The sequence below is a fragment of the Phascolarctos cinereus genome, unplaced genomic scaffold (assembly GCF_003287225.1).
Source record: "Phascolarctos cinereus isolate Bilbo 61053 unplaced genomic scaffold, phaCin_HiC Scaffold_7;HRSCAF=346, whole genome shotgun sequence".
Classification (NCBI taxonomy): domain Eukaryota; kingdom Metazoa; phylum Chordata; class Mammalia; order Diprotodontia; family Phascolarctidae; genus Phascolarctos; species Phascolarctos cinereus.
The window spans coordinates 161,404,734-161,430,631 of record NW_027556180.1 but is presented as its reverse complement, the minus strand read 5'-3'; the positions used below and the strand labels follow the sequence as shown (position 1 = coordinate 161,430,631).

Genomic DNA, 25,898 nt, shown 5'->3' with positions numbered 1-25,898 from the left:
CATAAGTATACACATATATATCAATATGCATGAGTGTATATATCAGGGGTGGAGAACTTGCAGCCTCAAGGCCACATGTGGCCTTCTAGGTCCTTGGGTATGGCCTTTTGACTGAGTCCAAGTTTTACAGAACAAATCCTTTTATTAAGGGGATTTATTTTGTGAAGTTTGGATTCAGTCAAACGGTTGCACGTAAGGACCCAAAGGGCTACAGGTTCCCCACCCTTGGTAAATATGTATTATCCTCATTTTGTAAATAAGGAAATGAACTCAGTGAGACCAAATGACTTGCACTGAGTCAGAATTTTTAATTGATTAATTAAATTAATTAATTCATACCAAATCAAGAGATCTGGATGCTAGTCATGGCTCTGCCACAGGCTACCACTATAACCTTAAGTGAGTCATTTCATTTATTTTGGGTTTTGTTTCCTGGTCCATAAAGTAAGAATGTTGAATTTGATCATCTCTAGGGCACCTTTCTCTAACATTTTGTGATTTATAATACCCAACAGAGCATTTTTCAAAAGCAATCATATATAATGAAACTATTAAAATTCTTACATAACTTATTTTTTGTTGGCCTCTAGTGTATCTCACCTATTTGCTCCTTCCCAGGTAAAACCCAGGAACTTCAATATCTCCTTCATTAGAAACTTGAACTTCCCTTAAAAACACTTAGAATGAAAAGGCACCAAAGAAAGAAACAGATTTTATTTATACAGTAAATGACACAGAAAGGACACTTTCATAAGCACAAAGAGTGTTTCCCTCTATTTTTTTTCCCTTTCTTCCTTTTAATGGACCTGCCCTTATCTAAACCAAGAAACCTCTACAATCTATATTACTCACAATACAACCTGGCATAGGTCACCAGGGAAAGGAAAGATGAAGTTTTTCTCTTCTCCATTGATTACCACTATTAGAGCCTTAGCTCTAACTCAGCATACTGCCCTCTGATTGCAATAACGATGCTAGTTATCTACAGGCAGAAGCTCTTTCAGACAATAGGCCAAGGTAACAAAAACGCCTGATAGTATTATAATTATTTCACCTTCCAGAGTCCCAAAGACCAGTGGGCTATTTGAAATTTCCTCTTATACCAGAAAAGCACAATACCACATTATACATTTTGACTCCCCTGTTCCACTTAGTATGTATGTAAGATCCTAGGCTGGTAAGTTAATTAAGTAGCATTTTGAGTTGGGTTTGAATAGATGGGTAAGAATTCAATGGGTGGAAGGATGGTTAGTAGTTAAAGAATGTGGAGATAAATCTAGTCTGTAATACTATCTTTAGGACAAGGGACAAGTTACTAATCCCTCAGTTTCCTCATATGTAAAATAAGGGGGTTGGCCTTAGAGGACCTCTAAAGGTCTCTTCTAGTTCTAAGGCCCAGATTCTATGATCCTATGATCATTTTAAGAAGCTTGGACATGAAGACAAGGGGGAATATTAGATGGTAGCTAGGGAAGGTAGCATTATCAAAGGAGAGGGTTAGGAGATCTGATCATCTTTGTAGACATGGCAGAGAACAAGGTGGAGACATAGAAGACACAGCCCCTAACCGTCAAGGGTTTTAAAGTTTTGTCAGGGAGATAGGATATGAGTCGCTGGTCAGTTATTCAGTTGTGTCTGACTCTTCATGACCCTACGGATCATAGTATGTCAGTGCTATCCATGAGGATTTCTTCACAAAGATACTGGAGTGGTTTGCCATTTCCTTCTCCAATGGATTAAGGCAAACAAAGGTTAAATGACTTGTACAGGGTCACGCAGCTAGTAAGTATCTATAAGGCTAGATCTGAACTCAGGGCTTCCTGACTCCAGGCCCAGCACTCCATCCATTGAGCCACCGAGCTACCAACTCTGTCTAGCAAATGATAAATGACAGAAGGGTAGTACAAGAAATAAATACTACAAGAGGTAAAAAGAGGTGGAGGGAGATCAATTCCAGGAACATCTAAATCTATCAAAATGATTATGTAAGAAGGATGTAGAATTTAAATCTGCCCTGAAGGATGAAAAGGAATAAGCAGAATTAAGAGGGGAAAGGAAAAAGTTATATGCAAAAGTACAAAGACAGGGGCAGCTAGGTGGGACAGCGGATAGAGCACTGGCCCTGGATTTTGGAGGACCTGAGTTCATATCTGGCCTCAGACACACAACACTTTCTAGCTGTGTGACCCTGGACAAGTCACTTAACCCCCTTGCTTAACTAAAAAAAAGTGCAAAGACAGACATGTTTATCATATTTTGGAGGAAGGCAGGCTGGAGTAGAGGATTTGGGTAAAGGAATGGGGGAGATAAATTTAAATTGTACAATAGCACCAGTTTATGGAAAATAAAATCCAGGCTTTAAGGAGGGAGATAGAGAGAGATAATATGGTGTAATATGCTGTTGTATGTTTTCAGTCATGTCTGACTCTACAGACCCCATTTGAGATATTCTTGGCAAAAATACTAGAGTGATTTGCCATTTCATTCTCTAGCTCATTTTACAAGGTGAGGAAACTGAGTCAAACAGAGTTAACTGACTTGCCCAGGATCACACGACTAGTAAGTATCTGAGGTTAAACTTGAACTTGGATCTTTCGGATTCCAGGCCTGGTACTCTATCCACTCGACCACCTAACTGCTCTATGTTGTAGTATAGTTCCTATTTTATAGTTCATTTCTGCCTCTGATGTTTACTACTGCGTAATCTTGTGAGTCTCTTAACATTCCTGAGCCTCAGTTCTATCTTTTATAAAGTGAGATTAATAAAATTGTGGGACCCCCATCACAGGGTTGTTGTAAGGATCAAATGAGATAATCTATGTAAAAGTACTTTGCAAGCTTCAAAATTCTATGTAAATGTCATTTTTTAATAGTCCAGTCATCATGTTATGAAATGAACCACTCCCAGAAAACAGTGGCAGTAGGAATTGTCTAAGGCATATCATCAACAATTGCAAGCACTTATTAGCACCCAGGGGCAACTAGGTGACTCAGTGGATAAAGTGCAAGCCCTGGAGTCAGGAGGACATGAGTTCCAATCCAGCCTCAGACATATATTAGCTGTGTGACCCTGGGCAAGTCACTTAACCCTGTTTGCCTCAGTTTCTCATAAGTAAAATGAGCTGAGAAGGAAATGGCAAACCACTCCAGTATCTTTGACAAAAAAAAAAAAAAAACCTCAAATGGGGTCACGGAAAGTCAGACCTGACTGAAATCACTCAACAACAAAACATCACTAGCACCTACATTACATGGCAATGTGGTACATCCACTAGGAGTGCAAAGACATATAAAAGATAGTTATTTCCCCAGATGGATTGCTTACCAGATCTGCAGATGCCAAGAAGCCAAAAACTATCACACTGAATGATAGAATTGGGGGGAAATAGGGAGAAAAATAGAAGAAATGTGAAGTCCCATACTTAGATTTAAAAAAATCATCTGTTTAAATACAGGATGAGGGAGGCATGGATAGATAACAGTTTGTAGAGAAAATACCTAGAGATGTAAGTGGATGATTAGATCAATATGTACCAATAGGGTGATGTGATAGCCAAAAAAATTAACACAATCTTGTTTGTTTGCTTGCTTGTTTGTTTTGGTCCAGACATAGAATTTCATTGAGTAGGGACCCCCTCCCCACCCCCCAGGATTGAAATTCCTCCTATTTTCCAATCTACTTTGTCAACTGTGCTGCAATTTATAGCGTGAAATGGTTGTCTACATGCTGACTTGCCCAATCAGTACGTGTTTCAGGCCAGCCCATAATGCAGTTCTTTTTGACTCCCAGAGTAGCTTTATATCCATTATAATGTCAAGCTGTCTCTCAACATAATGTTAGGTTGCATTATTAGAAGTATAGTGTTTAAAATAAGACAGATTGTAACTCCTATATTGTGTTCTGGTCAGATTATATTTGGAGTATTATATCCTTTCTGGACATCACATGACAAGCTGGAGTGCTTCCAGAAGAACCCTCTCTAGGCTCTTGAAGGGACTTCAAACTATTCCACAAAAAAACACTGGTTGAAGGAATTAAGGTTTTCATGTGGAAGAGGAATTGAATTGGTATCGTAGGGTATAAAGAAGTAATGGGGGAAGTTTGCAAGGGAAAAGAATCCCAATTGTTATCAGGAAAAACTTACTAATATTAGAGTTATCTTAAAATGGAACAGGCTTCCTAGGCCATCATTGTAAGTGAATACATGACCACTTCCCAGGAAAGTTATAGAATAGATATCTGTGCAGTTATTGGTTGACCACTGAGCTCCCTTCTAATTTCAATATTTTGTTTAATTCTGTATTTTAGAGAGAGATAAGTAGAACATTCAGCACTAAACCTTGGAAAACACTCACATTTGGGGGTAAGAAAATGAAAAAGATTTGGCAAGGTTGACAAAGAAGGGACAATAAGAGATTTGATAATAAAACTGGGATAGTACAGCAAAAACCGAAGGAGAAGAGAGTTTCAAGAAGGAAGTGATGGTCAAAGGTCAAATGCTGCAGAAAGGCTCTGGCTACAAACTGTGAAGCATATGATTTGCCCTTTGAACTATCTTTCACCAACTTGGATTCCATATAGTATTAATGATAATAATAATAGCTTGTGTTTATATAGAACTTTGCAGTCTCTAGAGGAGAGACTGCCTGGAACATTTCACTAAGTATAGGTCATCAAATATTTGGACGATCCCTGTCAGATGCAGGGACCTGGGCACCTGACTCTGATTCTAAATGTCTTTTCCCTGAGAACCTTTACAAACCATGTCATGCTGAGGATGAAATAGGGGAAGAAACTGAGGTGATCAAGGGGAAAGCTTATTTGAAGGTATATTTAGAGTCAGAGCCAAGAAAGTCCAGGAATCTCATCAGCGAGATTATTATCACAGATGTATGGTTGGAATTAAAAGCCACCATCTGGGACGTGACTTCTCTTTGCCTGTGAAAAGTTGGTGGAAAGGACATTGAAAGTAGAATCAGGGGCATTATTCAAAACACTAAGCATTTATCAAAGCTTACTATATATCAGACGCTCTGTTAGGCATTGCAGTTACAAAGATCAAAATGAAAGTTTCTGCCTTCAAGTATTCTGGTCAGGTCCATGTCACTAAAAACAAACTATATACTACACTCCATAGCAAAGAAGGAAAGGAAGAGTGGCAAGCATAGCTATTGTAGCACATAAGCCCTTTCAGAAAAGTCCTCAGAAGTATTACTTCAGGGAAGAGTGTTTCCCCAAACACATACCTACAGCCACAGGAAATGTAATCCTGTATCTAGTAACTCTGTAAGTTTAATAAATGGAAGCAGAGGCAAAGGCAGGATTGTCTGCTAGAAGAGCAAGAGCTCCTCCTCTATGACCCCACAGCTAGCAGTAGAAAATCAGGGTAATATATCCAGCCCCTTTCTTTCTCAATTTGCCAATCTGTGAAATGGAAGTGTATTAGGCCTAACTCCTTTCCTCTACAAACAGGCAGTGACTGGGAATACTTCAGAGAGGCCTCAAAACAAGGCAGTAATTTAACAGGACTCAGTCAGACCCCCTGGGGATTGTCCATTGTTAATGCAAATGAACAAGATTTGGTTTTCAACTGATCTAATTCATTAATTTGCTCATTAGATCCATAAATTAGCCAACAAGTTCAGCAGTTGGAAAAGATTCATGCTGTATAATTACAAGTCTGAAATAGAATTTGAAGTTTTTTCCCTGCAGGATCATCCGTGTTGATAACACCAACCAAGTTCCCTGGGTACACACCCCACAGAATTCATGTCTTCCTCCCCTCCGCTACCATGATTTTCTCCACTTGAAACACTCTGCAGACATACAGCAGATGCCTCCATGGATTTGTTGAAGTAGATGTTAAATTGGCTTCATCTGTCAGCCACCTCATTCTAATTGATAATAATCTCCTTGGGGGAGAACATAAGAGTGAAAATTAATAATCACTTTTAAAAAGAGTTGGGGCCTGACTTTTAAAAGTATTTTTAACCATGTTTAATTTGCTATGTTTCCCGATGTCCTCCATTCTCCATATATTTATAAAAAAAATTAATTAAAAACTTTATTCTGATAGTTGTATGTAAGCACTGAGTGACTATATAAATGACCTCGTTTTAATGTGAGAGCCCGACTATGCTTTGAATAAGATGATGCTCTCATGAGTTGAAAAGTGTTCCAAACCAAAAGCTAAATTCTGTATTTGTTGGATTCTGACTGGGGAATGTGCTGAATGCTCAACTAGGGAAGCTTAAGAGTATTTATGCAAATTCAAAATAGAAACAAAGAAGTTGGGAATTTTCAAAACAGCTGTTCAGATTTTTCTCCCCAACTCTGCTTCTTGGTGTTTGGTGTGACCTATATATCTATTTAGGGCGGCTGATAATAAATATGCTAGCGGGTAAGGCTTTTATTAATAAATAATTCAATGCCCTAAGAGTGCGGAGATATCATTTGCATTGTTGCCGGGTGTTTTGTTTTCTCGTTAGGAGGCAGGACTGGGAGGCATGAAGCCTCGAGACTGTGTGATTTCCCTAGTTTTGTTCTGCGGTTCCCCATTGTCGCCCTTGAAAAGCACATTCCCACAGAGGCGGGCTCTAAGGACAATAAACATCGTATGTAAGAAAGCAATGACATAATTTTAAACACTGATAAGGGCAGCCTTTTCCCAGGGGCTGCGTGGGAGAGCCTCCAGTGGGAGCAGACATGATTAGGCTAACGTCTGTGCTAGGTGCTCGGAAGGAAGTCTCCATAAGACGAATGTACCCAGGCTCTCAGGCAGTCCTCTCAGCACAAAGACCACGGAGGCAGGCAGATCCCTCCCAAGCCCTGGGAGAATCAATTTAAGGAAGCCTGATGCCATGAAGCTGCTTCCTGTGCACTGTGTGGGAAATTTAACTGAGCGCAAACTGCAGGCAACAATGGGACAATATATTATAATAAACAGGAAAAATAGCATTGGCGACTGAAATCAATGGCTGGAGCTCATGAAGCATTCATAAGAGTGACAAGTGAATAAATTAAAACAAAAAGCACAGGACATTAAAAGAGAAGTTAATTTTATTTCTACCCTGGAGCCTTTTTATTTATTTATTATTTTTTTTTTTGCCCTTCCCAGGTTCCAGTCAGGGCTGTGTGTACTGAAATTCAGATAAAATACTGGGTTTATTAACAGCCTTTTGTTACGCCTGTGCTAATAGAGCATCAGTGATTCTTTTCCCCAGCTTCCCCACTCATGTATGGCTGTTGTTCACAGACCCCTCTCCAGCGTGACCAAAGACTTATTTAAAAGCATCTCTTGCTTTAAATAAACCTGCTCTCACAAACCAACTGTTCGTCCAGGAAGTGATGTGATACCCCAATACACTGAAGACACTCATTCAACCGGAACCAAATGGAGATGTGTTAAACTCAGTTACTTAATTTAAAGATCTATACCACAAAGCCACATGAGGTTCCTCCAAGGTCCCCAAATAACTATAAACAGTGAAGCATAACTCCAGAGCATATTTAGGCTAAATAATTTAAATACTTCTCTTTTAGGGAGTTTGGGGGGTTTTTTGTTTTTTCAAAACTTTTTAAAGGTCCCATGAATCATTATAAAAATGCTAAAATTTGTTTTCAAAATGAAATGTGGAACTGCATTGTTTTTCTCTACATTTATTAAAAGAGCAGTGATATTGTCCAAAGGATGAAGCAATCCATAAGAAATTTTGCAGCCCTGGATCTTCTGCTGACTTTCACAACCTCAGTTTCTTTTCAATAAAACTGCACTTCCCAGCCATAAAGAACAAGTTAAAATTATTTTAAAGCATAAGGGACTTAAAATGGATAATAAGAAACAGATTTTTAAAGGCTAGAATTAATGTTCATGGGTGTATTTCCAGTAGAATCTGGCTTTATCTTGGGGTAGATTTGAATGATTTGTTTTAGAATCTGGTGTCTTGAAAATTCAGTTGTTTTAGAAGAGCTTTCAGTGGGGAGTAGAGATAGGTGAAGCAGTTATTTAGACATGGGCAAATTCACATAGTTTCTAACATTTTGGAAAGTACTATCACCAAGTTCCTTAAGACATGTAAAATGACTCAGGAATTTTGAAGTCCACATTCCTGTGTATGAACAAATTTTAAAAAGGGGAACTAGGAAGTGCTAATGCTATGGTTCAAAAATACAAGTTTCCAAATTTTTTTTAAAAAATCACTTTTCTTATACTTAGAACTATTTAATGGTTAACGTTCAAAGATTATTCCACAGGAACCAGTATGCTGTCAAAGGTAATATATTGGGAGAGCCAGACTACTTGTCTTATCTTCAAATTACAATTTTATACTCAATCCTTTAGGAGAATAACTCTCTAAATGTTAGGAAGGAAAATAATTGAATATTTTTCTCATTCTCGGAAATGCAGTGATTTTCAAGAGATTTAATACAGTTTCAAAGAAGGGCAGAAAAATGATAGATTCTTCTTTTTTTCTGTTTAGACTAATCAAACCGCATCCTTAAGCATCCAAGCTGTCTTTATAATTTTACAATGCAGTCAAACGGCAATCAATGTGACCAGAAGAGGGCAGCATATAACAGTATAAATTCTGAGCCTTGAGTTAATTTAAAAGTTAAATACTATTAGTGGGAGTGAAAAACTATTCAGTCTGATAGCCAGAACCATATTGTTTGTCTCTAACCAAAAAACCAAATATGCCTTCTGCAATGTTCATTGTAAAATTAGGCATGAAGAATGTAACTTGCTTCTGAGAAAGCATACTAGCTTCTAGGGGTAGACCTCTGGAGGCCCAACCCTTACCTTCTTCATATGTTAGGTTTCTTGTTTTTTGGTTTTTGTTTTTTTTTTCATTTTGCACATAAATAGGATGAAAGTAGTGACTCCCTTAGTCATCTCAGTTGTCTGTTTAATTTACACTGGGATCCCACCGAGCAGCAACAATGTCTGTGTCTATGTGCTGTATAAAATCTAGCGTGCTGTTAGCTTTCAATAAATATTAACAAGCATTAGCAGCAGCCTGCTGCCAAAGTGCTTCACAAGGAGATGCCCAGTTTTGCTTTTCCTGCATGAGGCTTTTTAGCCTGACTTTACATGGTTGTCCCTGTGTTAGACTAGGAAGTATTCTCTTCCCACAATCCACCTTTCCTTCATCTCTCTCCTCTACCTTTCCTTCCTCCCTCACGCCAGTATTACCAGATGTTGGGGAGTGGGGGGGCAGAGATTTTACTCACCAGAGAATTCCTTCCAGAGGAAATGGTCTGAGAGGAAGCCCTGAACCCCAAATAAATTCATGTCTCTAGTGTACTCCTCTGGGTCCCTTCCATCTTTTAATAGTCATTGAAATTAAAAATAGAATTTAGGGCTGAACTCAGTCCCTGCTTTCTCGGTCTCTTTTCCTGTTCAAAAATGTCCATTTCATGGAATTATTTGGTCTTCCCTTCATTACCTCTCCCCACCCCTTTCAATATAGCCACCTTTTCCTTCAATTTCATAGGAAATGGAATTAAATTCATAACTTTGTGTTTTGGGCACAAGCTTTTAAATCCATTCTTCTGTGTGACCTGTTCCAATTGCAGCCCCCCCTCTCCTCTCCTATTCATATCTCTTGTTTCCTAGTCCTTATCATATTTTTTTTCTTTTCCTTTAACAATGAAAGCAAAGGCCTTAAACCTTAGATATGTGTTATTTTCCTAAGGAAAAAAAAGTAGCTTGCTAACAATGTGAACAATAACACAAGTCAAAAAAAAAAAAATGAAAGGAAGGATAGGCTAAGCATTTCAAAGAAAGGATAAAGATCCAACAGTTTCGACTAATGTTAGTGTACGAACCAAAGTGGGAGAACTTAGAAAAGTATTATATAACTGCAAAAGCACCAGTCAATCAATTTCATCTGTGGTGAGTAAGCCCTTGGTAATTTGAGTAATGAGTGGGCAAGACTTTCTGAATTAATTGTATTATAAAGAGAAAATGTCTGCTCTCAAGCAGCTGCATCTCCCACTGAACTCCCCAGGCAATGGGCATGTACAACTGAAGGTTTTCCCCTAAGGATATTTGGTACTTTTCTTTTAAAAATAATGGTCTAAGGTCAATGATTACACAATGGATTCTTTATGGATATACAGTACATTCAAAATATTTTATGTTATTAAAAAGAAACTGTTTAGATATTTCATTCTTTTTAAAGGAACATATGGTACTAGAACAGGAATTTGTGTTTGTGTCCACTTTTTATAGACACATATAACTTTAAAAAGAAAAAAACTAAACTAAATAATGAATAATGTGATATGAGAAGTCCAAACAACCTCTCTGGGGTCTACCATCTCTGCTCCTTCTTTAATCTCAGTTTTAATTGAAATACACAAACCATCTTAGAAAGATGGATTTTAAAAAAAAAATTACAACATTAAATACAGTGCCTTCTACATGTTTGAATGCCTAAAGGATGAGATTTCTTCAGCAAGAACTTCTACTCTACCACTGAGGATAACATCCTGGCTATAACTTGGTTTTTAATTACTAGGGAGTTGTCTGAGTTACCTAAACTTTAAATGACTTGCCCAAGAACACTCAGCTAATAAGGGTCAGAAATAGGATTTGAACCCAGGTCTTATTAACTCCAAGCCCAGCACTCTATCCACCAAATCTTGCTGCCTTTAAGTGCCTTGCCCATAATAAGCACTTAATAAGTATTGGTTGATCAGAACGGATTTGAAATTGTGTTTTATGTTCAAAGATCTCTGAAGAAGATGATTCCCATACTCCCCATTAGTTACCATTTTAAAACAGAACAATGCCCTTACTTTCTAGCAATTCCTTCTTACTAATCTAGCCCCTGATGCTTCAGAATAATGACTGTTTCTTTTTCTTTCATGGAAATATGGCCACCATCTTCATTGCCAGGATGCATTACATATTTAACCATTAAGTTACACCTCAGCTTTCCTCGGTAGAAAACATACAACTTTTGTGACTTAAATATTTCTACATACTCTTATTTTCCAACTAAATCATCTTCATTTGCTGTCTACTGATGAAGTGATCAAGTTTTCCACATACATCTCTTAGCATAGAATTGGACAAGTAGGCATAGTCTGGCTAGGTTCTGAATATAATGAGCATATTATCTCACAATTCTTATTCTTATTTATGAATCCAGTTCTTCAAAAAGTTTTACATAAAAGACCTAAAGAAGTAAATTGCTCATAACCTTTTAGTCTGCCCTCATTAACGAGCTGCAGGGGGGTTTCCAAATGACCAGCAAAACCTTCTCAAAAAAACACTTGCTCATTTGCTACATATCTAGTTGGGAAATTCAATTTGTTACATTTTATTCTGAAAAAGAAGAGGATAATTGATTGAAGCAAGGTAAAAAGTCTGAATTGTTGAATGTTGCTAAAGAGAGGAAGTTTTATTACATTCAACCAATAGCACTCAGGCAAGCCCTTAGGAACCTGCTTTAACAAATACTTAAAGATAATTTACTCTCAGCATATGCATTGTTCATATATACACAGAAACTCCTAGTGATAAAAATGCATTTTCTTCGCAATATTATTTCTGCTATTGACTCAGAGGATTTCACCCTCTCCCCTCAGAATAGCAGTGAAAATTAACTTGGAGCTTTTTTGAATTATTATAAATTGTGAATTTGTAGAATTTTAATTAATGAGATTTCTGTCTTGCTTGTTGGGGATGGCACAACAGGCAAGTGGAAGAGGAGTATAGCATGGAATTATTGAATATAAAGTTGGAAAGCATCTTAAAAATTGCCTGGTCAAACTCCTCTGTTTTATATATGAGTGAATGGGGACAGAGAAAGGTCATACAAGCTACTTTGGAATATAAATAAAACTGGAACCCAGGTCTTCTGAAGCCCAGTCCACTATTCTTAATGAAAGCTTCACATGCAGAAAAGAAATCAATAAAAGGGGCAATTGATACTATTTGTCTTAGTGGAATATTAGCAGAGGGATTTTAGGATCAAAGACTTAGAGTTGGAAGAGATTAGAAATGCTAGTTAGTCGTTGGTGGCCTATGGGAGTGTTTAAATCTGTGGGTAGAGAACAATGCAGAGAATGATGGGGAACCAGTGGAAGAATGAGAGGACAGCAATTACTCACAAATTCTGATCAAAGTAAGAATCTACTGATCACCCCTTAATTCAGAGGCATCTGTACGATGGAATAGTTATCACTGTATTTATGTGGATGTTATGTCTTGTCTGCTTTCCTAGCAAACAGTAGCAATCATTTAAATGAGATATTACTTGCCAGATACTTATGAAGACAATAATTTGTTTTAAATAAGTCTTACAAGGAAATGCAAGTCAAAGATAATTCAAAGATTAGAAAGTTTGCAAAGAGGAAGAATCAAGAAACCATGCAGGATGAGAGAATATCTAATAGATCTCTCTGCGGGGAGGTCTGTTCTATAATGGCTCCATTTTATCAGCATTATGCTTAAGAAAATTAGCCAACATCCAAACATTAGTATCAGAAAAACAATCATGCATTGCAGCAGAAGCCATTGTGGTGTCTGTAAAGAGCCATAAATATAACTGAATGCCATTTGCATGACAGTGTAGGTGATGAGTGCAGGTTATTCTGACTAATAGGAACACACTCCATACACAAAGAATAGGTTTCAGAATATATCACCAGGGGACACAAGATGACATTGGAGATATGGGACCTCAAAGCAATATAGAGCAAATAATAAGAAAGATAGACTGTAATTAAAGCTAATGGTCAAAAGTGTCAAAAGTCACAGAGGGCTTCAACAGCAATAGGAAAAAAACAGTCATAATGATGCAGCTTTACAGATGTGCATAGTCATTGGAGATCATGCAAGGACACAAGAAAAAAATGAAACTCAGAATCTGATTTGTTGAAAATGAATTCTGAGTTACACAATGTAGGATATAAGCACCCTGGTGTTAAGTTCATAATAATTATCAGATAAGTTAATGAACTTATATAAAGATTTTTCCTTGGAGAAATATGAAAACATTTTAAAACAGTCCTCAAAACAAATCTTGCTTGGACGTCTCAGGGCAATGAAGAGATGACCCAGAGTTCTCAAAGTTTATAGCAGGGGAGCCTACGGTCTGATGGGTTTCACTAAGTCGGAAAGATTTTAAGTATGAGTCCAGAAGACTAGATAACTGTTACATGAGAAACAGCCCATCTTAAGTTTAGAGATGCTCATCGTGAGCAGTTAGGCCACTAAGTGATGACTTCTTCATTGTGAGAAGTTAGGCCACTAAGTGATGATTTCTTCCGGCCCTTAGTAACTCATAAATTTGATAGAAACACAAAATGTCCCTCAATCCTCTAACAGTGTCAGAAAGAGTGCTAAGGATCATAGAGTTCTTAGATGTGCTGCAAATATTAATTTAACTTAACATAAAATCTTTGCCCAAAAACTAAGCTGTCATATCATTGGAGGAACAAAACTATATCCATGTTGATATTCTAGGTTTTCTTATACGTTGAAAAAGAGCAAGTAAAACCTTAAGCCTTACACTTACGATTCATGTGACCCTGGGAAAGTAATTTAATCTCCCTGAGTCTCAGTTTCCACCTCTGTAAAATGAAGGGGTTGTACTAGATGTCCTCTAAAGTCCCTTCTAGCTCTGAATCTTGTTGTTTGTCCCTAATTTTAAGAGCACTAATGACATCATGGGGTGATGTCTTGATCTGTGCATGAATTGGATTTAAGTGAAGCAGAGTTGCATGAAGTCATTAGCCTCACTATCTTCCACAGTCATCCAAGTTCAGTGGCAAGACAAAAGTCAACATGACTGGCAATGGCCCAGGATACGATGGATGACTTTGGCATCTTCAATGTCTAACTACACTCTAAGCACTCCACAGAGCCTACTTCAGGCACCTTCATGGCTGTTGGAATAAACTGTTCTCATCTACCCATTCCACTAGGGGAAGTCTTCGCATGTTTGACACTTGACACTTTAGCTGTCCTCTAAAGTTTCTTCTAGCTCTGAATCTAAGTCACAGTTAAATGGAAGCATGATTTGACAGTCTTCATAGAGAAATGAATTTGCATAATTGGTTTCTTCATTCAGTCAAAGGCACAAAGAACAATCCCAGCTCTCTCACTTATATGACCTATGGTTCTGTCACTCAACCTGCTGAGACTTCAGTTTCCTCATCTGTAAAATGAGAGTTGATTTACGTTTGGGGCAAGAGGAAAATCAAGGAAAGGACAGAGCTGCTGCTTGGGTTAGATAGTGTGATAATATTAGGTGACAGTGATATGACAGAATGAGGCAGTACAAAACTGTGGAAAGAATGTTGGACCTGGGTTAGAATCCTCACTCTGTTCTCTTTACTACCTACCTATTTGACCTAACACAAGGCACAGTAGATCTTAGTTTCCTTATCTCTAAAATAAGGGTATTGGGCCAGATGATCTCTAAAGTCACTTTCAGGCTCAAAGCCTGTGATCCTATGATTTTGTAGGCATAATTTCACAGGAAATTTGATCATCTCACTTTGCAATGCTCCTGGTTTACTCATAAGCAAACAGAGCACCATGAAGCTAATTGGTGCTTAGGTGCCATCATTCATTTCAAGGATAAATAAGTTCCATGAAGGACTTGATAAGTTTTTCCAAATTAAATTATCACATACTTCGATATTTCAAATCCAAAGTGGCCCTGGGGGTACAATGTAAAGTAAATATAATTCAACATAAAGAAATAGAAGAGACCAAAGGCTTACCTAAAGCATCATGTCTATACATTTAGAATATCTTCTTCAAGAATTAAGTCACAAGGTGACATCACCTATTATAATTTTTAAATGAAAGTAACTATATGTTAGCAAAAAGGAAGTGTTTGATGATACATGAAGGATTTATTTCTGAATTAGCTTTCTATTTGCAATCAGACCCCCTGTTGACTATAACATATGTCAAAGTAAATGCACACTAGAAGAAAAGGTAGAGATGAGATGACACTATGCAAAGTTATACCTCTAATCAACCTTGTTTAGATGAACTGCCAGCTACAAAAATGGGAACTGGACAAAAAGATATTGATGTTAAACAATCATTTCTTAGAGAAGATTAACAGATAAGAGTCATCATAGTGATAAAACTGAAAGAGTTAAGGAACTGTCTTAGTTTGTAAATATTTTGTCTTCTTGCCAAGAAAGAATGTCGGTGACTGGGTGGGGGAGATACAATGGGGTCCCAGTCCTGGCTTCATGTGTATTTAATGGCATTGCTTCTGGAAATCCATTATAGCTAAGAAAGGAGGGGCCCAGCCAATGCTGTGGGGGAGCCAGCTCATATTGGTTCCAAGTTTGTTAAATTTTCAGTGTGAACATTAACACCTTGGAAATAGTCAAACCTACAAAAACAAGGATTGATTTATTTGTTTTGTTGATTGTCTACATTTAAGAAAGTGAAGGAGAAAATGTTAATAATGCAAATTAAATTTAAAAGTGTAATTAAAAAGTACCTTTTCTCTTCTCCTTCCCGGATCCCCAATGCTGATTATCAAAAATTTACCAGCACACTCCTGAGCCCAGCTCTCCACTTTTAGCAGATGCATAGGCAACTGTTTCCTATCTGGTTACTATGTGGTGAATCAAGGCATTGTGATTGTTTTGTGGTTGTGTTTGTGCAGTATGTGAACAGAAGATAGTTACAGAATGTCTAGGCAAGCATTGAAATGGAGAGCTGTATCTCTCCAATCCTTGTCATCGTAGCCATAGAGACATATTTGTTAAAGGCACTGTTGGCCAGTCACCCTCCCTTATCAGGTAAGGAAAACAATGGTTTAGAATATGCACTCATTTTTAAAGCTACAAGGCAAAATGACCTTATTAGCAGTAGGTATTAGGTGGTGAAGGAACACAAGTGAGCCTGCTCCCTGGGAATGAATTCCAGTAGCTCTATACAGATAAAAGACAAGATATGTAGTTGACACTGCAGTCATGACATCCGCTCAACTTTAACAGCTTTTGTCCTGCAATATATGTGTGAGTACTGGCTTAATGTCCAGGTAGAGTTTGACTTCAATGGTCTGGTGCTTTTCTTTGCTGTTTGCTCCAGATATGTGCCTATGGATGTGGACTGTTTGAAAGAGAGTCAGGAGCTCATGTGGCAGGTACACTCTGCTGCCCACAGTTGACGATCATAAATCATATCTTGTGCTCCTCTGGAGCTCAACTGCAGAATACACAAAACTGACCTTTATATAATGTTTATAAAATGCTTTGCATACTGACTTTTTAAAATCTTTAACTTTTCTTCTTGTGCTTACTTTCATGTTTTAAGTTCTCATTTCATCCTCACAACAACCTTGAGAGGTAGATGCTTGTATTATCTAAGGAAGCTGAAGTTCAGAGTAGAGAAGGGACTTCTTCATAGCCTAGTGGTGAGGAAGTTCCAAAAGCATCATCTGAACCATCGTCATCTAGCTTCCAATTCCAACATTCTCTCCACCGTACCACATTGCCTTTAAAAACAGTATCAAGAAGTCGATCTGCTGGATGCCAAAATATGTGGTACAGACGTGACCTAAAACTGTATATCTGCCCATCAGTGACTTTATCACAATCCTTCTTCAACTGAGTGTATGACCAGTGGTGGAAAACAGTCTATGAAAGACATAAAACTACCTAATATTTACTCACAATACAATATAAAAAAGCAGGTAAGAAAAAAAAACAGACACATGAAGTGCCTGACTTAAGATTAAGGAGTTTTTATAGATGAAATAGGAAGAAAGAGAACAAATAGATGTGAAATGAAACAGATCTCTCAGTGCTTTCACAGCAATCTACTTTTATCCCATCTCTGAACCTTTGCAAAGACTATCCCTCCCCCTATAGAATATAATCTTCCACTATTCACTTCTACTATTTTCCTTTAAGATAAAGGTCCAGCCACCTCCTTCATGAGGTTTTTCCTGTCACAAACTTCTGAACCGTAAATCCATTGTCATTGAGTATGCTGGATTTGGATTTTCAAAAGCTAAGTAGACTAGCTTAAACATATTACTGCTTTTAATCCCATCTCTGTAATTTTGCAAAGACTATCCCTCTCCATATAGAATGCAAGCCTCCTTCACTTCCACTATTTTACTTTCAGACAAAGGTCCAGCTACCTCCTACATGAGGTCTTTCCTGTCACGAGCTTCTGAGACATAAATCCATCATTACAGTGTATGATTGATTTGGATTCTCAAAAACTAAGCAGACTAGTTTAAACATACTACTACTGCTGTTGCTGCTGCTGCTCCAGCTACTACTATTACCTTCCTCCAAGTCAACAAACCACTATACCACCTAACATCAATATTATCATTCAGTGTTCTAATGTTATCTTATGTAGCCCTACTTCTAATAGTGCTAAGAATGAAATAGAAGCAGTTGCTCCCAATGGCTACTGGCTACTACTGGCTATACTCCATAATATCCTACACTTTTTATTTACATCATCATAGGAAGTATGTCAATCTCTCTTTATGTGCTACCCTATATCAGTGTCATTCCTTTGTCATTATGCTCAGTAAAAGAAACACCTATCCCTCTCTGGAGAGACATTTGGAGGACATTTCACCTCCATTACTACATTCTTCGGTGCAAAAACACGATTCTCATGGACTCCAGCCAGTACTTATGTGATATCACACAGAGTGAGAAGAATGTGAAAAATGTCCCTTAGAACTCATTAAAGTTTATTTAAAAGCTCTAGCTGAATTGATGCTGGTGAAGAAGTTGATGATGGTGATATGGTTTATATTATAGTTTTCAAAGGACTTTCCTCATAATAGCCCCGTAGGACAGAAAATGCTAGTATCAAAATTATACAGATGGAAAATCTGAGCATCAAAGTACTTAAGTCACTCATTTAGGTTACAAAGATAGTTTGTACATAGCCATTCAAAGGGCATGAATTAGGCACACCAGCAGAGCCTAAAGAAGCATTTCCATTGGCCCTCGTCATGAGAAAAAGGTCCAGTGAAATGACTATGCTCACCTATGAGCTGGGATTCAAATCCAGGTCTTTTCCTTTCAAATCTAGTGAACTCAATGCTTTGAGTACCTGATGATTAGCACCTGAGAAAGCAAAGGATAATCCTAAGGAGAGTCTTTCTAAGATATAGCCTAGATGTTTTTAGTGCATGAGAGAGGCAATTGATCACAATATCCATCTGACATCCCAATCTCCTTCTCTCTTCAACCTCCAACTATGCATCGTCTTTTATTGCTTAGTAGAAGAAAAGGTCTTTCTTCTTTTTTTACTGCTTTTATCACTGATAATGTTCTCAGTCCAAAAGCTATAGATTAAATCTTATTGATCTGGTGAAAAAAAGGGTAAAAAAAATTGGATTCCCACAGGCAGTTTTTGAATAGCATATGACTTGACCTAGTTGTAAAGCTTAGAATGTATTATAAAGGAATGTATGGTATCACCAGACCTTACTCCCTGGTTTTCATATGTTATTTAAAAACACCAATCTAAAGGAGACCTAGGTTTTACATTCATCCAAAGTTCCTGAACTTCACATTTCTCAGTGAACAATTTTTCAGTGGTAAAATGAGATTCCAGAGACATAGTTACTCCAAGACTTTTTTTGAAAGTGGAGGAAATAAATGAGCATTCTTCTTCTTGGTAGTCATTCTGGCTTTCATGAAGACTGTAACTCTTCTGGGCCACTAGGGCTCCCTTCATCTTACCTCAGCTACAAGTCGCAAGATGTTTGACCCAAAAAGGTTAATGCCCCCTCTAAAAGGCAGAGAATAACTGAGGCACTACCAAGAATCTGGCTTAATGTTCATGAAGCACTCAAAAGTCCTTGAAAGAAAGGAGCTCTATAAATGCAAGGTTATTATTGCATAAAAGCATTCAATAGATAATATTAGCCAAGTTTTTATTAAATATTCATATTAATGCAAGCAATGTCTACAATTTCAAAGAATGAATCTATAGAAATCAATAATGGAGAGAGAAGAAATATATAAAATTCTTATATCTGTATCTGTACATGTATTAATATAAAGGAAGAATATATTTAATTATTAACAGCAATACTGCCTATGAGTGGAGACATTTTAGCTAAAAAAATGAAACTAAGATACTTTATACATAGTATTTTTTATAATCAAGTATCTAAAAATCAGCCTTTTTTTCTTTTTACCCAACTGATTACATATTTATGCTTGCCTTAGAAACCTGATCTGGTAACAAGGGTTAGCACCAATTGTTGATTCTATTATCTATACAGCAACATAATTGCTTGCAAACATTTTACAACATTAAATGAAAGATTATGGCTGATTTCTCTCTCACAGTAATTGATAATCCAACATAGTGGCTAAGGGGATGTGTGATTTTAAATGACATCCTGCTCTATAAATGCTTCTAGAAATGTATTGTTCATTTTGAATAATGAATTAAGTTCTCACAAATAAAGAAGCATGGAATGGAATCCTAGAGCTTAAGGAGTCCTTGAAAGACCATTTAGGTCATCCCTCTGCTCTAGGATGATCTGTGAATTAACTCTGATCCCAGAGGCAATAGAAAATGGGGGGAAAGCCACCGCATACCCAAGCGCCATGTACACACAATCTCCCTCAAAGGAAAACTTGTCTAAGGCTTCCCTTCCTTGTCCTAATTACAAGGGTGTGGCTAGAACTGTGTAGTCTTGGAAATACAAAGACCTGAGAAGCAATTAAACTTTGCATTTATTTCCTCATTCCTCAGCATAATTCACAATAGTACCATCTTCAGAATTCGATAATTGGTTTTCTCCTTTTCCTAATTTCTGGTTGGCAATCTCAATTGGACTAGAACTATAAGTTGCCTAGCCTTGCGGTATTATCCTTTCTCCACAGACAAGGAGCTAAGGAACAAAAAAAGGTTTTAATTACTTGTCTGGAGACACAATTAAGTTAATCAGAACTGAGATACAGTCATTTCTCCTGACTTCCAGACTAATAAAAAAAAAACTTTCCAATTCCAACCATAGATCCTTCTTAAAATTATAAAGTATTAGGATATTGAACTTTGGGGGGGGTGGGAAACCACCTATTTTCCATCTTTTGGTGATCTTCTTGGGACTATTACTCTATATCACAGGTAATTGTTTCTCCTGCTCTGTTCCCAGCCATTGCCAAGTAAAGAATGGTTCTTCAGAGCTCTCCCCTTCAGACGAGGCAGGCTTCATCACAGACTGACCTATGGCTCCACTCATAAACCCTACATTTTCAGACATCCCGTGTATACACATATAGACATGCAGAGCCCATAAATCGAAATTACTGTCATGATCAACATCATCGTCATCATTACCATTATGAATATCTAACACTTACAGGGTGCTTTAAATTTTGGGAAGTACTTTACATATATATAGATATAGATATAGATGTAGATATATAGATATAGGTATAATTAGGTCATCGCAACAATTGTCTGAGGTACTTTCTAGCCACTGCTAGCAATTATCGTCATTTTATAGTTGAACTGAGGCTGACAGAGGGTAACACAGCCAGTGTCTAAGGCAGAGTTTGGCCCCAAGTCCAACACCTTAACTACTGTGCAACAGGACAGTCCTATCCAAAATCAGTGATCAAAGCCTCAGACCTAGAACAAGGTAAGTAAAAGTCACACAATAGGTGAAAAGAGAGAGGTTCTCTATAGCTAGGAACAGATGTCCGTCAGGTCTTGCAGTATTCTCTCATAATTATGTTATGGTATAGGTCAGAGTCATTTCCAATATATTGAACAATCTCAACTAGTCAAAGCAACCAGAAAAAAATGAAAATAGCTTATTTCTCAGATACTAAAGCTCCTCTCTTATGGTTACCACACTACGAAATGGGAATATCTGCTTAAGGGAATTTCGCATTCTTGGAAAATAGCTAGCCCTGGAGGGCAACTCTTTTGGTCAATGTTGTTTCAGTGATGATATTGCTCCTATCTCCACTCTGCTGCCCTGATGCCTCAGAAAGACAATACTAGTGAAACCTCCAGAGCTTGCTCTCAAGGAACATTAATGCGAGAGTCCATAACAGCCAGCTGCCCAGGAAGCCACAGTAACTCTCACATTAGAGTTAGGGCTTTCTGATCCCGATGGGCTATGTCTGCACCCTGTTCTCAGACCATTTTTCTTCCTTGTTTTCATACCAGCTGAGAAGGCCTATATTCTGACAGCAGCTTTCTGACACTGGATATCTATCTCTTGATAAATCCTTTGTGTAATTACTACCCCTTCAAATGTAATTTCCCCACAAGGCTAATGTATAATTGCTAACTAGTAAGTTCCTTGGGCTGTATTCTGATCCCCCTTCTCTTTTCTCTCTATGGTTTCTGACTCAATGACTTCAACAACTTTCACAGTTATTCCATATCTCTCCATTGTCATCTCTGTGCAGATTAGTCCCAGGTCTATAGTCAGCATTAATCTTTTTCTTGAGCTCCAGGCCTGTATTACCAACTGCCTCTTAGATGTTTCAAACTGGAGTCCAACATTCTTCTTCAAACCCAATATGTACAAAACAGAACTCATTGTGTTTTCTATATGAATATGTGTCTGTCTGTCTGTCTCTCTCTCTCTCTCTCTGTCTGTCTGTCACTGTCTCTCTGTCTCTCTCTAACTCTCTCTCTTGCTCTCTGTCTCTCTCCTCAGTGACTGAATCTTGTTGTTTCTGTCTCTACAACAGCTTTAGCTCAGCCCATCAACTCTCACCTGGACTATTGTAATAACATCTTTATTGGCCTCTGTGTCTCAGATCTCTGCACCTATTTCTTCTCCATTCTAACCTCTACTTGCTACCAAAGTGATTTTCTAAAATTCGGGTTTGATCATGTCACTTCCCTACTCAGTAAACTCTAGTGACTCAGTATTGTTAATGGGAAGACCCCCCTCAGCCCCAAAAAACCTGGAATGGACAGAGTCCAACAACAGATTACAAAAGCATTTATTGTCTGAGAAGAACTTGCAAGGGAGAGAAGAGCTTACAAAGGAGCAGAGAAAGAGAGAGAGAGACAGTTCTCAGCTGCTCAAAGGAGAGTGGAAAAAGGGTAAGAGATTTATGGTTTCTAGCAGCTTTCAGGCAGGGAGCAGAGGTTAAGGGGAGGAGATGTTTATAGACACAAAAAGCCAGGGAACAAGATGTTTGAAAAGTCCCTGGTCCCAACTACTGCTCAAAGTTGGTTTTGAGCCATCAAGGCTGATTCTGTGGTTTCTGGCATTCTGGCAAATTTGTCCAGAGTTTGCACACAAAGGATCATTGATATGTCAAGAAACCCTGGGTTTTAGAAGTCCTTCTGATTATCTAGTGTTGTGCTACTCCATTGTCCTGCTCCACTATGGAAAACAGAAGCTCCATGATATTCAGCAGGTTAGTATAGTCATTACAGAGTCCATGTTCATATTATCAACTCTAGAATCAAACATAAACTTCTCTGGTTGTTATTTAGACTTCTCTGGTTGTTATTTAGAACTCTTCTACCGCCACATTACTGTTCTTGCTTTCTTACACATTATTCCCCTCTGTACTCCAGCTATATTTGGCTTTCACATTGGTCCTTACACATGATACTCCATCTCCTATTTCCACCTTTAGTTTTAACTTTTCCCCATTCTTGGAATATTCTCTTCCTTCACCTTTGTCTCTTACAATCCCCAATTTCCTTTAAGGCTAAGCTCAAGTGGAGACTTCCTTCTGTAAGAGGACTTCCATTGTTTATACAGCTATTAGCACCTTCTCCTCCAAGGTTACCTTGCCTTTGTTTTATTCATATTTGTTCATGGCTACATATTTGTATCTTGTTTCCCCCATTAGAATGTAAGCTTCTTGTGATAAGAAACTATGATTTTATCTTTGTGTCCCTGTAATTTATCAAAATTCCTAACACATAGTCAGTACTTTATAAAGGCTTATTGATTGATTGTTTATATGCTCCTCCCTATACTGTATCCTGAGGTATGATGGCAATATGGTCCCATTTACTATACTGCTGAGAATAAGAGTATAATACATCTTCTGGTTATTATAATGCTTACCACCGCCATGTGAATGGACAGGCATCATTCAGCTATGATCCGCGATAACCAGAGTTGCCCCACTGGCAGACATGTCTCTAATGTGCTTGATGACAACAGCATGTTTGCATTGCTAATCTGCCTTTCTGATGATGACCAGGTGATTCAAGGTGCCATAAGAGCAAGGGAGAACCTCACAAGTTAGCTGCATTCTTGATGATATCTTTATCCAATTCATTATGATCTAGAAGAAAATAGTCTCTAGGGAAAAAAAATCTCCATCTAAAGGTACAAAATGACACTACTTTCAGGGTTCCCCAACAACCTACCTCCTCCTGAACCTGCTCTTATTCTCGTGGTGATCTCTCATTCTACAATTCTTCTCTATTCTCCCAGTCTACCACCCTTCTTCAGTCTTCATGTCATCCTTTTCTCAGTCAGCAACCTATAGTCATGTGTTTGAACCAGGCACTATTCTCCATCCCAGCCCTGAGTTCCATTGACCCTCTGCTTTTCCCACCTTTGATACTGCCTCCACCCTCTACTGAGGTGCTGAGTGTTGCTGGAGTACATCATAAAACTATGCTCACTATTTCTAATCTAAATTCATGATAGCCAAATATAACTAAGTCCTTATAACTTCGTAAAATCACAGCTTGTGGGCCAAGAGGGCGATGACTGACTTCACCTAGAAGAGAGAGTGCTCCCTGTCCTCAAATAAATGTTGATTGAAAGGATCTAATTCATAGAGGTAAGATCTTATTGCAATGAACTGCAAGGGATTATACTGGACTTTGTAACACTGTATATTGTTTTCCTAAGTAGGAAAACTGAGGCTGGAAAGTTCTTTCATGTGTAGGTTTCTATTGTAACAGAAATCCATATCTATTTATCCCTATCACACTCCTCACACAGATGTTCTTACAAACCTTTTGCCTCTCTTCTCAAAACTTAAACCAATTTCTACCCTGCTACAAATCTCAGCAAATTAACTTTCCCTTGTACTTCATTGATATTAAAACCACTGATCATTGCTTCTGTTTTCTTAGTTCCTATTCACTTCCTAACCCCTTGTCATCAACATTTCAACTCCATTACTCACCTATAACATTTCTCTCCCAGTTTGCCAATAATGTCTTAAGTACTTACTTAATCTGATTTGTTTTTCTTAGTCCCAATCCCACTTGACCTCTCTGGAGCTTTTAATGCTATTGATCATCCTCTCTTGTTAGATATTTCCCTTTTGCCTTCCAAGACACTAATTCTCATATTTGTCTAAATATTACTTCTTAATCTCCTTTGATGAATTGTCCATTTTCCAAACACTTAGTAAGTATCATTATCCTCCAGGGCACCATTCTAGATCCTTCCCTCTCTCCATGCGTTTTCTGGGTAATTATTCAGTTCCCATGGCTTGAATTATCATGACATACAAATCTATACATCGAGTTTTAATATCTCTCTTCAAACTCATTCCTGAATTACTAACTAGCAATAATATTGGATATTTCCACTTGGAGGTATGATTGACTTCCCAAATAGAACACACACTCCTTATCTCCCTTTCCTCCAACCTACCACGTCTCCAAATTATCCTATTTACTCCAATCACTCAGTTTCATCACAACCTCAAAGTCACCCTCCACTCTTCCCAATTCTTCTCCCATCATAATCTCTCAATACCAAGTCTTATCAGTTCTACAATCATATCTCTGGCGTCTATATCATATAGCATCTTCAACCACACTGTCAACAGCCTAGTTCATTACTTATTGCTACCTACAAAGACTATTGAAACAACCTAATAAGTTATTTCTCTACCTCAAAATCCCTTGAAGAGCTGCCAAAATAATCTTTATAATGAACAAATCTGACCACATCAATTCCTTACTCAAAAACTTTCATAAATTCCAATTGCCTATAGAATAAAATACTCCTCAATCAAGCTTTAAAGGAGCCTACAAAATCTGGACACAACCTACCTTTCAAGTCTTTTTCATCCTGTTCCCTTTCATGCACTGATGTACATGGTTGTTTTCATCCAATGGTACCCTGGCTTCACCTTACTCTTTCTCATCTCAGTACTCAGTTCATTCCTCATGTCTGGAAAATACTTTCTGTCCATTGCCTCTTGTTGAAAACCTTCCCTGATTTTGAGGCCCAGTTCAGGTGCCACCTCCCTCCATGAAACCTTCCCTAGCTTCAATCTAAAATAAATCTCTCCTTTATTTTTTTTTAAAGAATGCCTTGTTGTTTTCTTCCTCCCCCTTATCAAATTTTCCCTTCTATCATACTTATTTGTGTAAATGTTAACCTTCCCCACATCCCGGCACAAAATTTTTGAGGGCAGAGACTGTAATATTTTTTGTCTTTGTATCTTCAGCATCTCTCATAGGATCTCATGTAATCATGCTTAATAAATGTTTTTTCAATCTAATATAATTAAATAGACTATCAAGTGTTTGGTATAGTCAATTGGAATGGCTTCCTGTGGATTTTGTAGATTACCCAGAGCAAATGCTTAATCTCAGGTTGGATTCACTGAGACACTCAACATACTTCTTAACTGCCTCCCTATATTCTGCCATAGTTGGTGTGTGTATGCTCAGGGAATACAAACTACTTGCCTAAAAAAAACCTTAATTATGCAGGTAAATCTGGTTTTTTAATAACATGTGCATTCTAGAGTCAGGTAGAAATTTCTTTTGATTTCCCTATCCTAGTATCAAGGTGATTGTATGTAGCCTGTGTGAAAAACAATTTTTTTTCCTCACTTTGCTTTATATTTTTTCATGGGCTTTGACTGTGGTGGGGGGCGGGGAGTGGGGAATGAAGCCCATAAAAGAAATATAAATTTAGCCTAAAGC

General features: G+C 37.8%; 1 long non-coding RNA gene across 2 annotated transcripts in view; it reads right to left on the bottom strand.

The window, feature by feature from the left end:
• Window positions 1-25,898, bottom strand: part of LOC110196710 (uncharacterized) — a 164,774-nt gene that overhangs the window by 118,383 nt on the left and 20,493 nt on the right. The gene's annotated exons all lie outside the window — the stretch shown is intronic.